Genomic DNA, 16,995 nt, shown 5'->3' with positions numbered 1-16,995 from the left:
TCTAATAATTTATGAATGGAACTCCTGTGAATTTGAGGTTAGACTTCTTTGAATTTGTTCTCTGGTTTTATGTTTTCTCCCCTATTGTTCACCTCTTCATTGTCTTATTCTATTTCCTGGGTGATTTCTCCAATCTTACTATCCAACTCTTCTATTAAAATACTCATGTCAGGGTCAGGTGCAGTGGTTCACACCTGTAATCCTAGCACTCTGGGAGGCCGATGCTTGAGCTCAGGAGAGCATCAAGCATCTGCCAGCCAGAGAGACCAGCTGGAGCAAGAGCAAGATCCTGTCTCTACTAAAAATAGAAAACTGAGGCAGGATGATGGCTTAAGTCCAAGAGTTTGAGGTTGCTGTGAGCTATCATGACACCACGGCACTCTACCCAGGGCCATGGAGTGAGATTCTGTCTCAGAAAAAAAAAAATTTTTTTTTTTTCATTTTTCTATTATGAACTTCTTAGTTTGTACAAATGTTTTCTTAGTCTCTGGATGCTCCTGTCTTAGCCTGTTCGTATCTCATGGATGCAATATCTTCCAATTCTTTTTTTTTTTTTTCTTTTGAGACAAAGTCTCACTAGGTTGCCCTTGGTAGAGTGCCATAGCATCACAGCTCACAGCAACCTCAAACTCTTGGGCTAAGCAATTCTCTTGCCTCAGCCTCCTGAGTAGCTAGGACTACAGGCGCCTGCCACAATGCCCGGCTATTTTTCTGTTGCAGTTGTCATTGTTGCTTAGCTGGCCTGGGCTGGGTTGGAATCCGCCAGCCTCAGTGCATGTGGCCGGCACCATAACCATTGTGCTATGGGTACCGAGCCTATCTTCCAGTTCTTTAAGGATACTGAGTTTAGTTTATTTGAAGTTTTCTTCTGCTTTCTGCATTATTTCAGCTTTAGGGTTCTCTGAGTTTCTTTCTCTGTTTGTTTAATTGGATCTCTGGCACTTGTGTTAGAGACTTTCCTCAAAGGTCTGAAGGTGCCTGGCTATCTCTTCATATTTAAGAACTTCGCCCTTTAAAAGAAGTTGTTTGGCCACTCTGGGTACACTTTATAATTTTTATAGCTTGGCCCTGGAGTCAAACAGTCCTTTGTTCATATTCTGCTTTGTTCTTTAGCTCCGTGACCTTGGGTAGGTGACTGGCCCTCTGTAAGCCTCATTTCCTCATATGTTAAAATGGAGATGGAGATAAGAGGAATGACCAGAGCTGGGACCAAGGTAAGGCACTGTCAGGTGCTGTTGCTTGTACTTGGGTAACCCTGAGAGTGAAAATCTTACATTTTGTGTCCTGGGCCCCCACCTAGCCCCAGCCCCCCTAACAACTTCACATGGTGAGTATTCAGCAGAAAAAAAGCAGTGGAGGTGCCTGGCACCAAGATGGCATATGGAAAATGCTCAATAAATATAAGCTGTTAGGTACAGGACATGTGATGCAGAATTTATTAATGTGAAACATTTATTTGGTATCTACAGTATATTTGGAGCTCTGATTAGAAAAAAGAGGAAAATTGGAGAGGGGATCAAAAAATGGTGTTGAAGAGAGCATTTTATGTAACAAAAGTATAGAAAAATCAAGAGAAAATAATCAAACTCTAACTAAGAAAGGCTAATCTGGGAGATAGAAGGATATGAAGGAAACCGGCTGAAGCTGCAGCCTGAATGATTTTGTAGGTGAAGAGAAGCACCTTCATTGTAATGATGAATGAGTTCATAAGAAAAGTGATTGATTCTTTGAGGCCTCCTGAAGGAAGAGAAGCAGCCTCAAGCCTGAAAGAAAGTGATCGTCTATAATTTGTGTGTCAGTGGGGCTGGCCACTGCAGCTGCTGCTCCTGTGTTAATTGATCGTTAGTGTCTGGGCTTCTGCCTCTAGGTAGCCAGGTTAGGAGCAGAGCAAGTTTATAGGTCTGAGAAACAAATAAACAAGCACTGGAGACTCTGTCCATCCCTAAGAAATTATGGGAAATAAAATCATTATGAAGAAAGAAAGAAAGAAAATCCCCCAACACCAGAATGAAGTGAAAAATTAAGAGGAATTTGGAAAAATATAAAAGGGTCCAAGGAAATTGTTTTCTTCTTATTGCCCTTCCTAATTTAAGAGCTCGGTGCTGCTGGACTCAGTTTAATTTATGCACAGAAAGCAGTGCTTGATAAACTTTGATGGTTGCCTTGAGGCTGTACTCCTCCTTGGGTTTAAAACACTGTGGCAGTCCTTCCTGGGTAGGACTGGGACAAAGAAGCAATAGGGACCTGAAGGCCAGAAAGGCTGAGACCTGGTAGGAGAGAGGGAGGGAGAGAAGATGCCCACGTCTCCCAGGCCTGCCCTGGAAAGAACCCAAGAGAACTCTGGGAGGCCCAGGCAAGAGGATTGCTTGAGCTCAGGAGTTTGAGACCAGCCTGAGCAAAAGCGAGACCCTGTTGCTAAAAATAGCCAGGTGTGATGGCCTGGGCCTGTAGTCCTAGCTACTCAGGAGGATTGCTTGGGCCCAAGAGTTAGAGGTTGCTGTGAGCTATGACAGCACAGCACTCAAACAAGGGCGACAAAGTAAAACTCTGCCTCAAAAGAAAAAAAAAAAAAAGAACCTAAGAGAAGAAAGCCATCTGCTTCCAAATGCAGAGGCAGGCAATCATTACCAACAAATCATTTGACCTTCCTGGAATCCCATTATTTCTTTGTATTCTGGTGGCATTTAGGGAATTGATTGAAAAATCAAAGCTATTTAAAAGTGAAATACAGCGCTATACCGCAGGGGGTTTGATCTGTCACAAACCTTTACTGAGGGGGTGGAGCTAAGGCTCTCACCCCGTGTGCTAGGGAAGGGGGCTGGCTTTCTGGAGGGAGCGCAGGCAGCAGGTGTTCTGTGAGGACAGGAGCAGTGGAATAAATTCATCACCTGATTTTAGCATGAGCATCTGACCAGCTCATTTTCCCGGGGTAATGGCAAGAATTAGGAATGTTAGCACCACTGCATCTGTGTCCAGGGTTAGAGAGGAGGCTGCTTTTATTCTGAATGGACAGACAGTGCCATCTGCTTTAGGATGCGAGCTCTGGACTCAGCAGAGGTGAGTCTGTGCGTAGGGCAAGCCCTTCATGCTGTAACTCCCGGAGGCCCCTCTGCAACATGGAAACCCTGCCCCGTGGGCAGTGCCTGTGGCTCAGTGGGTAGGGCGCTGGCCCCTTGTACCCAAGGGTGGTGGGTTCAAACCCGGCTCCGGCCAAACTGCAACAAAAAAAATACGCAGGCGCGTTGTGGTGGGCACCTGTAGTCCCAGCTACTCGGGAGGCTGAGGCAAGAGAATCACCTAAGCCCAAGAGCTGGAGGTTGCTGTGAGCTGTGATGCTGCGGCACTCTACCAAGGGTGACAAAGTAAGACTCTGTCTCTACAAAGAAAAAAAAAAAAAAAAAACAAGAAACCCCGCCCCATATCCATTTGGTGGTAGGAGGATCAGTGGGACAACACAGGCACAGTGTCGGCTGAGGGAGGCAGACAGAGTAAGTGTCCATTACATGGCAACTGGGATGAAGAACCCACTTAAAGTGGTCTATACAGTTCTCCCTCTCTGCTTTTGGGGCTTTGCCTTACAATACAAGTTCATTGCTGGTGTTTATCGGTCTCACAGCCCAGCTGAGTACCCAATATCCAGGTACTGGGATCTTGGCATTGCTGTGAGCCATTCATTCTTTCAGCAAATATTTACTGACTCATATAGCGTGCCACGCATAGTCCAGCGGCTGGGATCTAGCAGTAAAACATCCCTGCTCTCATATAGCTTGAATTCTCCTTGGGAGAGACAGACAAGACAATACATGGTATGTCAGTGAGTGTGTGACAAATGCCACAAAAATAGCAGAGGGTGGGGAGGAGGGGGGCCCGAGTAAGGTGGGAGGTAGCTGTTTCAGGTGGGATGGTCAAGGGAGCTCTTTTATTTCTTTTCTTTATGAAACAGAGTCTCACTCTGTCACCTTGGATAGAGTGCCATGGTGTCATTGCTCACAGAAACCTCAAACTCCTGGGCTGAAGTGATACTCCTGCCTCAGCCTTCCAAGTAGGTGGGTATATAGGAACCTACTTCAATGCCTGGCTAATTTTTCTGTTTGTAGTAGAGACAGGGTCTTGCTCTTGCTCAGGCTGGTATCAAGCTCCTGAGTTCAAGTGATCCTCCTGCCTCGGCCTCCCAGAGTGATGAACTCAAGTGATCCTCCTGCCTCGGCCTCCCACAGTATTGGATTACAGGTGTAAGCCACCACACCCAGCACAGCCAAGGGATCTTGATGTTAAGGTGACATTAGAGTTGACCTGAGGGAAGCAAGGAAGATGTATGAATAATTAGAGGAAGAATATTCAAGGTAGAGAAATGTGATGGGCTGAATAATAGTCCCCAAAATGTTCATGTCCTGGTCCCCAAAACCTATGAATATGTTAGTTTGCATGGCAAAAGACTTTGCACATGCGATAAGGGTCTTTAGATGCTGCAATCATCTTGGATTATCTGGATGTCTCCATGTACGCACAAAAGTCCTGATAAGAGAGAGGTTAGAGGCTCAAAGTCAGAAAAAGTAATTTGATGATGGAGTCAGAGAGATTAGAAATGTGACAGTGCTGGCTTTGATGATGGAGGAAGGGGCCACGAGCCAACTGTTGGTGGCATCCGGTGATCTGGATGAGGCACGGAAACAGATTCACCTCCAGAGCCTCCAGAGAAAATGCAGCCCTTCAGACACCTTGATTTTAGGACTCTGACCTCCAGAACTATAAAATTATAAATTTATGCTGTTTCAAGCCTTTACATTTGTGGTAATTTATTACAGCTGCAATAGGAAACTAAGAAAAGGGGACGGCAAGTTGAATAGCCCTGAGAAGGAAGTGTGCTTGGGAGTGTGGCTGTCCGAGGGATGCGCTGGGGGGTGGGAGGCTGCAGTCAGGCAGATGGTAGGGGAGGAAGTCAGAGGGTGACAGGAGCCAGGTCAGAAAGAGCCTGGGTAGGGCTCCCAAGGCTTCCGGCCTATACTCATGGGAATAACTGGAAGAGTGACATGATCTGACCATTGTTTTAATCCAAGCAAAAGATAACAGGACATGTGGCAGTAGGGCAGAACTAATGAAGATGTCAAATTCTGAATGTGTTTTGAAGGTAGAGTCAAAAGGATTGGCCAATGAGGTGGGTTTGGGTGAGAGCAAAGGATGACTCTAATAGTTTCACCTGAGAAATGAGAAGGGCATTAACTGAGACGGGAGAGCCTGGGGGAGGAGCAGACATAGCCTAAGGAGCTCAGTTTCAGAGAGGTCTAAAAAGACATCAGTCACACACTCAGTGGGCATGTGGAGAGTGTCCCTGGATGTGCAGTTCTTGGGTTGGATGGAGGGCTGGAGGCATGAACTTGGCAATCACAAGCCTAAGTATCAGTAGAGAAGAGTGGTCTGAGGACAGAGCCTGTGGCACCCCAACCTTTAGAGGTCCAAAAGATGGGAGAACCCAAAGAGGAGACAGAAAAAGGGCCCAGAGGTAGGAGGAGAACTAAGAGAGTGTCACAGACGCCATGAAGGAAGGGGTGCAAGTCTGTGATCTTGGCAGGAGCAACTTAAGAAAAGCAGGGGTGGAGGGTAGGAAGCCTGATTAGGGTGGGTTTGACAGAGCAGGAGAGAACAGACAGACTCTTCAGAAGTTTGCTGCAATGGGTAGCAGAGAAATGGGCTTGTAGCTAAAGCAGAGTGTGTAAGTAAGAGAGGTTTTGTGTTACTACCTTTTAAAGATGAAAGAAAACCCCAACACATTTATGTGTTAATGAGATTGTCCAAAAGAGAGGAAAATTTGATGAGAATTGGCCAGAGATTTAATGATGTATCAGTTTCCTTCTGCTGCTGTAACAGATTTCCAGAAGTTTAGTAGCTTAAAACAAACACAAATTCTTTTATTTTACAGTTCTAGAGGTCAGAAGCCTGATTCAGATGTGGACTCGGGGAGAATCCACTTCCTTACCTTTTGCAGTTTCTAGAGGCTGCCTGCATCCCCTGGTTCCTGGCCCCTTCCTTCATCTTCAAATCCGGGAATATATTATAGTGTTTCCCAGTTACCCTCTTGGCTTCCATCAGCATATCAGCTTTGCTGACTTGGACCCTACCTCCTTTTTATAAGGACTCTCATAATTACAATGGACCCACCCAGATAATCTAGGATAATCTCACCATCTCAAAACCTTTACCTTAACTCATATCTGCAAATCCTTTTGTCTTGTAAACTAACGTATCACCAGGTTCTGGGGGAACCTAATCCTAGCAAGGAGCACAGAAGTTCATCCATGGCCACAGAAGGGAAAGAAGCATATGTGGGTTTGGTTGCCATTAGGTAAATAGATTATGACAACAAGGAATGATTTGATTTAAAATTTAGATTCTCTTCGATTTTCCTATTTCCTAGGAGAAATCAGAAGCAAGGTCACCAAGAGTGAGTATAAGGATGCAGATGCTGGAGACTAGAGGGCAGAAAGTGAAAAACTAGTCACCGAGGAGAGTGGGTTGGCTCTCAGGACTCTTGTGAATTTAAAATAAAACCCATCAGCATGCTTATAATTCTTCTCTCCATACATGTTCGACTGAGCCAGACATGGGGCTCAGACAGGTATGGAGTAGATAAAGGGTTGGGTTCAACCAGAGATGCAGTTTTGTGAGGGCAGCAGGCAGGAGAAGGCGAGGGGAGATAATGTGCGTGGGGTAGTCGTTATAACAGTTGACCGTGGACTTTACGTTGAATTGGGAAGGAAACAGAGGACACGAGGGTGATGAGAGACACTTAGGATGTGCTAGGGTCAGTGATTTTAGGTCATGATCGAGTCAGGGAATAGAGAGAGTTGGGATTCTGGGAGAAGTGAGCAGAGCTGAGAAGTTAGAAGGTGGGTGAAGAAGTTAGGAAGGCTCTGCAGTTCTTAGTGACAGGAAGGCATCCCCGAGAGAGAGAAAACCAAGGAATAAGGGGACAGGGTGTGAAAGGATCATCTCCAGGGGTATTGAAGTCATCAAAGATACCGAAGATTTGCAATCAGGGCGGTTGTGAGGGGAAACAGAGGTCAATCTTGAAGGAGCAAGGGGGTGACACTAAGTGGATGGCTGCCCCTATGTGTGGTCCAAGGGCAGGGGCTTTAGCTCTGTAGGTTTAAGGTCAATAAGCTTTGTAGTCCAACCTGATGGATCCAGCCCTGGGGTGAGAAAGCTCACCTTTATCAGCTAGAGTCGCAGCTGCCCTAGAGCTTGTTGGGGCCCCAGATAAGCACACACCCGTGGTCACTCCGGCAGCCCTTTCTGTTACTCCTTCAGCTCCCCCTCCAGAGCACCCAGCTTGTGCCCAAATGGCGCTGGACGCTCAAGGGTAGAAGAGGAAGACCTAGCCCCTGCCCTGGAAGGTCCCAGGCCCACACCACCTGGCCCCTCTGTGCCTGTACACTGTCCCCTGCAAGGTGAGCTGCTGCCCATCTCGGAGGGCGGATGAAGAGGAGCGGGAGCAGCCTCCCTCTCTCACGGAAGGTGCATTCGCGTGGTCTAATACAATACCAAGTCTATTTAGATTCTGTGCCTCAAATTATACTTTCTGGCTTTCGGGAATATACAATTGCTCACACAACAAGACTGATTCCACACTCTCCCCACCCCGAGGCAGGGTTTCGATTATGTGAGTGTTCTGTGCCTTTCACTCAAACATCCAACAACAGCTTCATGTGACTGAAAAACAAAAGCCCTGTCAGTGTGCTGACAAGTTCCAGCCGTGAGTGAGTCAGAAGAGGAGGCAAACAAAGCTACTCCCTTCTCCCCCCACCTTCCGGACCACCCCGCTGCGAGTCTGAGAAACAGGTTAGACCACCCGCCCCACTTCCCAAAGCTGCCAGCACAGAGGAGCATCCTTTGCACACGGGAAGCACAGCCCATGTCTGCTGCCAGGGCCGCAGCCGCCCCCCACAGTCCTCTGTGCACACTCTCTGCCCGCCCCTGCTGGGAGCCTGGCACGCTGCCAGCCTCCACTGCCACTCACACACTCATGTTCAGACACTCATACATACTCACGTATACTCTTAGACACACTCATATCCTCTCAGATGCACACCTTCACACACTCACACTCACACACATACTCTCAGTCACACACACACCCTCAGACACAAACTCACCCACACTCTCAGACACACACACACTCACACACAAACTCACCCACACTGTCAGACATACACACACACACACACACACACACTCACACACACTCATGCCTTTTACTTTATAATCAGGCGTAAATGGACCCAGACAGGGTGAGCTGGAAGGGAAAAGCCTCTCCTGTCAACCTTCAGCTCACCAAAATGCCACCTCCATTACAGAGACAGTGGAAATTCGCAGCTTCACATCTCAACGATGTGTAACAACACAGTGACTTGAATACAGCTTTGGATCATGGAGAATGAAGAATTTTGTTCTTTTTTCCCTCTTTTTAAACTAGAAAGTCTCAGAAACATCTGGTCAAACCCCTTCCATTTGTCAAATGTGGCACTTGTAGAAGGGAAATGACCTTCCCATAGTCACATGACCCACATGTGGTCTGACAGGCTTGAACCCAGGTCTCACTGACTCCCAAACCAGCATGCACCTGCTCTTCCTAAACAATCACCACCCACAGCCAATTGGCCACACAGAATACAAGTGCTCTGGGTACACGGGCATGTGTACACGTGTGCATGAGCCCCTGTACACACACACACTCTTAACTCTTCTTACCTGGGCTCGTAACACTAAGTATCTTGGCCAACTTGATGCAAGCCTCATATTCTCCCTAAATGTAAAGCAGGGAGCTAAGTTGCAGTTCAGTCCTCACCTGCCCAGGGCAGGAGGTCCTCCGGAGCCAAAAAGGCCCAGTGTGTCATTCAGTGTTCCAGAGTCAGGGATCTCTCTAGAGTCAGCATTACATGGGTGGTAGTTAGCCATTTATCAAAGGCCTTCTCCAGTTCCAAAACTTCAGAAGAATTTCCACTGAATTCTGACTTCTAATTTAGGCAGCGTTATCTATGAGAAGATGATAGCTCATCATCATGCTATCATGAGGAAAGTTCCTAATAATAGATTTGACGTGCAGTTTGCAAGAGTATCATTGCAGCCACAGTAGCCCCTATTGTAGCAAGGGGCTAAGACATTGGAGGAGGGCACAGCAATAGGGTCTCAGAGATTCCAGCCACCTGCTGCCTTTGTAGTCTCTGACCACGAAAATAAAATTATTTTTCAATGATGAGTTATGAAACAAAACAAAGTATCAAAAATTCAAGGGAGCTTTGAGACTTCTCATATAAAAATATATTGATTTCTTAGGAAAAAATGTTTTCAATAATGGATGTTTACTCACTCATTCATTTAACAGATATATATTGAATGCCTACTACGTGCCCAGCATTGGATGACAGGTTGGGGATACATTAGAGAACAAAATAAGGTCTTTGCCTTTCCAGAGTTACATAATAAGGAAAAAAAAAAAAAGACGGCAAGTAAATATAAGTATGCCAGATTGTAAGTTCTATAGAGAAAAAATACTGCAGAGAAAGGAGAATTAGGACAACCAGAGGGTGGGTGAAGTGTTGCTATTTTATAAATAGCGGTAAAGGGAAGCTTCACCCAGAAAGTAGCATTTGAGCAGAGACCTGTCGAAGGTGAGGCCACTGGCCATGTGGGCACCAGGGGAAGAGTTCATTGGCAGAGGAAAGACTATGCAAAGGCCCTGGGGCAGGTCTAGGGAATAGCAAGAAGATCAGGAAGGTTAGAGCTGAGCAAATGAGAAAGAGCTAAGGGTCTGGGTGGGAGGCCAGATCATGGAGGGCTGGGCCATATGGCCATTTTATAGATTTTGGCTTTTAATTTGAGTAATACAGGGAACCACAGAAAGGTTTTAAGCACAGATGCGTCATGATCTGGGTCCAGTTTTAGGAGAATAACTTTTGACTATTCTGAGAAAACAGACAGTAGGGAACAATGACCCAGGAAGTATGGAGAGACCATTCAAGTGTCCCAATACGTGGCCCCATCATGAAGATGCCATCCTTCTCCTGAGGGCTCCCTCTCTCCTCACTCTTCCCTAAGTCTCTCAAGCCTCCCTGCTCCCCTCTTCCCCTACTCCCTGTCTCTGAGGGCTGCTTCATCCCCTAGACTTGCCTCCTGGGTTTCTGGTGGATTGGCACCATCAGCTTTTCCCAGGATGGAGCTGGGACTGTCGTTAGACGGGTAGGACAGGGAGAGGCAGAGGAGGACAGTGGCTAAGCTCCTGCAAAGCAATCAGGCCTCTCACTCTGCCAAGGTCACCACCCTCTGCACTACTCCTGTGAGTGACTGTGCTCAGCAGTCTCCTTCCTCTGTCTCCAAGTGCATTGCTCTGATCCGTTTCCATTGCCTTAACCTTCTACGTGCCCAGCCTCCACATGCACTGTGCTCTGGAAAGGGTAAGGAGGTCCCCACCTGCTGCATTATACACCCAAGACTGGGACGTTGGAACAAAGCACTGCTTAGAGCCAGAGGAGACAGAGGCCAAGCAAGGCCTGAGAAGATGGAAGAGAAGATGGAAGGTCTCTGCCACTGGCGGGCTTGGTACTCTGCCACGGCCGTGCATTCAACCAGTGTGACCAGGGGCCTCTGTGAGCCAGGCACTGGTGGTGGGGACAGGACGGGGAAGAATCTGGGGAGAAAGGCGGCTGCTGACTACAGCAATCATTCAGCCTCTTGTAGCCCCAATGCCTGGTCTTCCTCTCCCCTCTCAAAAAAATTTTGTTCTTGAAAAAAACTGTTCCTGAAAAGTAGTCTGGTAGCTCCTCCAAAGATCAAAGATAGGGCTACCATATGACCAGCAATTCCATTCTGAAGTACTGTATATACCCAAAAGAATTAAAAACAGGTGTTCATTTCACAGTTGTTCAGAGTCTTGAGCTAAAAAAAAGAGGAAACAGGTGTTCAGACAAAAACTTTTACAGAGAAGTTCATGGCAGTTCTATTCATAATAGCCCTGAAGTGGAGACTACCCAAATGTCCATCAACTGATGAATGCATAAGCTAATGTGCTATGTTGTACTCCATACAGTGGAATATTATTCAGCCATAGAAAGGGAACGCAGTGTATGTGCTACAACATAGATGGACTGTGAAAGTGTGAAAGAAGCAAGACACAGAGGTCACATCTTATTTGATTCTACTTACATGAAATGTCCAGAATAGGCAAATCCACAGAGACAGAAGGTAGATTTGTGGACACCAGGAGTTTTGGAGCGGGGTGCATAGATAGTTTCTGCTCACTGGACACAGGCTTTCTTTTGGGGGTGATGAACATTCTGGAGTTAAAAGTGAAAGTGACGACTGTAAGACATTGTGAATGTACTAGAGGTCGTTTAATTGTACATTTTAAAATGGTTAAAACTCAGCCAGGAGCGGAGGCTCACGCCTGTAATCCTAGCACTCTGGGAGGCCAAGGCAGGTGGATTGCTTGAGTTCATGAGTTGGAGACCAGCCTGAGCAAGAGTGAGACCTCCATCTCTACTAAGAAAAAAAATAGTGGCTTGGTGCCCGTAGCTCAGTGGTTAGGGCACCAGCCACATACACCAGGGCCGACGTGTTTCAAGCCAGCCAGAGCCTGCTAAACAACAATGACAACTATTACAAAAAAATAGCCGGGCATTGTGGCAGGCACCCATAGTCCCAGCTACTTGGGAGGTTGAGGCAAGAGAATCACTTAAGTCCAAGAGTTGGAGGTTGCTGTGCGCTGTGACAGCAAGGCACGCTACTGAGAGTGACATAGTGAGACTCTGTCTCAAAAACAAAAAAAGAAAAAAACAATAGAAAAAAACTGAGGCAAGAGGATCCCTTGAGCCCAAGAGTAGAAGGTTGCTGTGAGCTATGATGACACCACGGCACTCTACCCAGAGCAACAGCTTAAGACTCTGTCTCAAAAAAAAAAAAATAAAATAAAAAGTAAATAAATAAAATAAAATGGTTAAAACTCTCTATTCTTCTCTGTCTCACCCTCAATCAAAGGGAAAGTGTTATTAGACCACGGGGAATTTTTGGAGGGCAAAAAGTCATTGAGCCCCAAAGAGGTGAATCTGTGATGGAGCCATTTTAGGCACCTTGAGAAGGGACGGGGGAGATGATTTGAGGGCAGGAGGGTCTGTATAATGATGCCCACATCACACCTGCAGACTCATCCTCTGTTAAAACTGGCACAGAGGTGATCCTACCTCATTTTGAATCCTGCCCAACTCCCTAGCCCACTAAACCCAGGACAAAGCGGTTAGTGCACTGTGGGCCCCTCCTCCAGGAGACCAGGGCCAGACACAGTCAAAGAGGCGAGCTGGGGGATTCGAGACTAAGTCTTGGCCAAGGGCTATAAGTAGGGGACATCCATCAACCAGGCTGGGCTATCTTGCTCTCTGTAAACAGATATAACCCTTAGATGCTACTAGTGGCTTCTTGTTTAAATGCACTTTTTTTTTCTTTGAGACAGAGTCTCACTATGTCACCCTGAGTAGAGCACCATGGCATCATAGCTCATAGCAACCTCCAACTCTTGGGCTTAAACAATTCTCTTGCCCCAGGCTCCCAAGTAGCTGCGACTACAGGCGCCTGCCACAACACCTGGCTATTTTTTGGTTGCAGTTGTCGTTGTTTTAGCAGGCCCGGGCTGGGTTCGAACCTGACAGCCGCCATGTATGTGGCCGACACCCTACCCACTAAGCTAAGGGCACCTCCCTAAACACCCTTCTTGTGTGGTCCTAGTGAAAATTGATTCCCAAGGACAAGAGTCAGAGATTTAAGGTAAAAATGGCCCTCCTCTGTAGAAAATTTACCTTTGTAGCTGACCTTGGAAGATCTGAGCTTTAGATTCATTTAAGAAAGTAACAATTTTCTCATAACTCTTGAGCCTAAGTTCCACCAACTGGTATTTAGAAAAACACAACGAGGGCGGCGCCTGTGGCTCAGTTGGTAAGGCGCCGGCCCCATATACCGAGAGTGGCGGGTTCAAACTCAGCCCCGGCTGAACTGCAACCAAAAAAAAAAAATAGCCAGGCGTTGTGGCGGGCGCCTGTAGTCCCAGCTACTCGGGAGGCTGAGGCAAGAGAATCATTTAAGCCCAGGAGTTGGAAGTTGCTGTGACCCGTGTGATGCCATGGCACTCTACCAAGGGCCATAAAGTGAGACTCTGTCTGTACAAAAAAAAAAGAAAAACACAACGAAATACAAGCCGTCTTAGGTGTTAGCACCAAACCAGCGCTTGCCTTGCTGCAGTTCAGAGCCAGGGGCTCCAGCTGTGAGGAAGGGAGGTGAGAAGGTGCAGGAAGGGAGGGAAGGGTGGCCTCAGACACCCCAGCGCCCCCAACATGCCACAAGGGCAATCTCCCAGGTGCGTCTGGGGAGATCTCTGCAGGCCGGCCCTCCAGACCTGCCCCCAGCAATGAGAGCTGCTCAGGGTGGCTTGCCTAGGGACAGAGGAGCTGCAGAGCCGGGTCAGGGTCTGGTGCTCCCAGTCTTTCCTGCCTGTCAAACGAAGCATGGAAGAAGGATGGGCGGGGGTCCCAGCAAACACAGCTGTGGCTGGTGACAGGGGAGGTGCCTGGCCTCTCTGGGGAGGGCACTTGGTGCCTACCTGGAAGGGAGGACAGCCCGGAGACTGTTGCAGAACTGTGTGTGTGACAAAGCCCGGCCGAGCAGGCTGGGAGAGGGGAAGACTTTTGTCCGGCCTGAATGAAGAGAAATGTTTTAATAGGTGAAAGGAGAGGAGAATCTGGAATGTGAGGACTCGGGAGCCTGGGTGTGGAGTTGGGCTTTAACTCCCAGGCAGCAGGAAGCCACTGGTTCTGCCAGGAGGGTGGGGAAAAGATAGTGACCACTGACAGCGGAGCTCAGGGAAAGCGGCATGGCAGAGAAGGGGGACCGAAGGCAGGGTCCGGAGGACATGGTAAGGCTGTAGGAACAAGGGCAGAAAGGCAGGCAGAGCCCGCTGGCATGATGACAGCCTCAGGCCTCAGTGCTAGGTCTGATGTGGGGGTGGAGGGAGGGAAGAGTCGCTCACAATCGCAGAACGAGACCCTCTCGAGCTCCCAGCACAGAGCTGCTGTGTGGTGAGACACAGCCTCAAGAAAAGTTCCTCAAAACACAGGCCCTGGCGCTGGGTAGGGAGTCAAGTTAAGGTTAATTAGGGATTCGCTTTCTCCTTCCTCCCCCAGCACAGCCTGCTTTTCCTCCTCCATTGCTTTTGGGACTTGGCCTTGTCACCCACACAGTCACTTGACCATAAAACTGGGAGTTATTCTAGGCTAGTCCACCCCTCACCACCCACTGCCGCTCACAGCTGGGCCATTCCTCTTCCCAACCCCAATGGCCTGTACCCCGTCAGCCCTTCCCTCCCCCCTCACCTGTCTTGTCGTGTTGCCATCAGATACTTTTCTGTGACGCAGACCACGTCACTCTATTCTCAGGCCCAAACCCTCTGTGGCATCGACTCAACCCCCCCGCCCCCCGTACCGTGCCTTTCCCCTCCTTCCTCCTCGTGCTAGGAGTGTGCCTCCTCCCCTCAGCTGGAATGTCTGGGTGTCCTTTACAGATTCTGGCAGTATTTTTAGGGGAAAGGATCACTTAGGAAGTCCAAATTGCAGACTCACAGACAACACTTCCCGTGCAGTGTAGCAACTTACAAGACTCACAGGCAATCAGACTCAGCGTGTCCAAAGGCGAGCCCTAATTCCTTCTCCACACCTGGTCCCAAGGGTGCCCCTCCTCCAGGTAAATGGCACCCCCACCCAGGAGGTTAAGCAAGAACCTTGATCCCTGCCTTTCTCTCTTCACACCCACACCATCTTTCCCATTTCATATTGCCCAATTCTCTCCATCCCCACTGTCCTCACCAGTGTCCAAGCCAGCTCTAGCCAGGACCCTGGGGTAGCTTTGGGACTATTCCACTGGCTTCTACTTACACTTATTGTCTGTCCACACCCTAGCTAAGAATCTTTCTAGTCCTCTGCATTTTTAATTTTATTCATTTTTTGAGGAGGTAATATATTTACATGGAATAAATTGAAATGATAAGAAGGGTCTAATATCTAGATTATGTAAAGAAATCTGACACCTCACCAACAAAATGACAGGCAACCTACCTAAAAAATGGGCAGAGAACTTGAAGAGACATTTCTCCAAGGAAGATATATAAATGTACAATAAACACAAGAAAAGATGCTCAATGCCACTGATCGTTAGGGAAATGCAAATCAAAGTCATTAGATTGTCTACCCAGTAGAATGTCTACTATCCAAAAAGGGGAGAAGAAAAATAGCAAGTGTTGGTGAGGATGTGGAGAAATTGGAACCCTTGTACAATTTGTTAGGAGAGGAAAATGATACCGACTCTTTGGAAAATAGTCTGGCATTTCCTCATTAAACATGCAATTACCATATGACCCCTTAATTCTACTCCTAAGTGTACAGCAAGAAGAACTGAAAATGAGCACTCCAGCAAAGGTTCATAGCGACACTACTCCCGATAGCCAAAAAGGTGGAAATCACCCAAACAGCATCAATGATGAATGAAAAGAAAACAAACTGTGGTATGTTTGTGCAACGTAATATTATTCAGTCATAAAAAGAAACTGATAGCATGCTACAACATGGATGAATCTTGAAAGCATTAAGCTAAATTAAAGAATAGATGAAAGGTCACATATCATATAATTTTGTCTATATTAAATATCCCAAACAGGTAAATCCATAGAGATGGAAAATAGATTGGTGGTTATCAAAGTTTGAGGAAGGGATCAGGGAGAGAGGTGAGGAGTAATTGCTTAAGGAGTATAGGGTTTCCTTTCAGGGTGATGAAATGTTTGGAACTGGGGAGAGGTGATGGTTGCATCATATTGTTAAGTACACTAAATGCCACAGAATTAAGAGTCAAAAGCATTTCAAATGGTGGGAAAGAGTATATGGTAAAAAGTCTGCCCCTCACTTCCATGCCCCGGCTTTCCTTTTCCTCTCCCTGGGGGTAACCAGTGTTGCATTGTCGGCCCTTACATCCTTCCTGAGCTATCCCACACATGCAAATCTGGGGCAGCCATGGAGCGTACAGCTCAGACCTGGCTTAAAGAGGAAGCCTACTGCGAGGAGTGGCGTCAGCTGACAGTGTACCTTGGGACCCACTGCAGTGGTCACTCTGAGGCTGGATTCTTCCCAGGTTGCTCCCAGCCAATGACAAAGCAAGCAGGGGACCTGGGCAGGATCAGCTCTGCCTGACACAGGCTCTGCACTGCAGTTTGCGGCTCTTCCTATCCCATCCTCCTTCCATCTCCCTCTCCTTTTCCAGGCGACTAAACAGCACTGGGGTCTAGCAGCTCAGCCTTATTCCTGCTCCCTGTCATCTTCGTCCTCCTTTACTCCAATAAATCTTTTGCATTTCCAATTCCATCTCGGTGTTTGCTTCCTGGAAGAGCCAGATTGACAGACAAGCAAACACGTACGCCCCCCGATACTTACACAAATGATATGTACACTATACACCTGGTTCTGTATCTTGCTTTTTAATATTTTTTAATAAGCCTTTTGCACTCCTCTCTGTACCTTGCTTTTATTTTTATTATTATTATTATTATTTTTAGTTTTTTTAGAGACAGAGTCTCACTTTATTGCCCTCGCTAGAGTGCTACGGCATCACAGCTCACAGCAACCTCCAACTCCTGGCCTTGAGATTCTCTGGCCTCAGCTTCCCGAGTAGCTGGGACTACAGGCGCCCACCACAATACCCAGCTACTTTTTTGTTGCAATTTGGCGGGGGGCTGGCTTCCAACCCACCACCCTCGGGATATGGGGCTGGCACCCTACCCACTGAGCCGCAGGCGCCGCCCTAACTACATATATATCTTGAGACTGACCTATGTCGGCACATAAAGAACTCCTTCAATCCCTACAGCTGCACAGCTGTGCACCAGGTAGATAACCATTTGCTTATCCAAATCCTCATTTG

At 47.4% G+C, this 16,995-nt stretch overlaps 2 long non-coding RNA genes across 6 annotated transcripts in view; one reads left to right on the top strand and one right to left on the bottom strand.

The window, feature by feature from the left end:
- Positions 1 to 16,995, bottom strand: part of LOC128563818 (uncharacterized) — a 51,526-nt gene that overhangs the window by 12,878 nt on the left and 21,653 nt on the right. For 3 of the 5 annotated variants that reach the window (XR_008373897.1, XR_008373895.1, XR_008373896.1), the window contains one exon: positions 11,197 to 11,327. The exons of the other annotated variants lie outside the window; for them this stretch is intronic. This is a non-coding gene — a long non-coding RNA (uncharacterized LOC128563818). The remainder of the gene's footprint in view (positions 1 to 11,196; positions 11,328 to 16,995) is intronic. 5 annotated transcript variants of the gene reach the window in all.
- On the top strand, positions 13,278 to 16,388 carry LOC128563820 (uncharacterized). Its single transcript, XR_008373901.1, has 3 exons — positions 13,278 to 13,313; positions 15,464 to 15,589; positions 16,339 to 16,388. It is a non-coding gene; the product is annotated as an uncharacterized LOC128563820 (long non-coding RNA).

Source organism: Nycticebus coucang, chromosome 13, assembly GCF_027406575.1.
Source record: "Nycticebus coucang isolate mNycCou1 chromosome 13, mNycCou1.pri, whole genome shotgun sequence".
In the NCBI taxonomy this organism is placed as follows: domain Eukaryota; kingdom Metazoa; phylum Chordata; class Mammalia; order Primates; family Lorisidae; genus Nycticebus; species Nycticebus coucang.
This window is presented reverse-complemented; position numbering and strand designations above follow the sequence as displayed.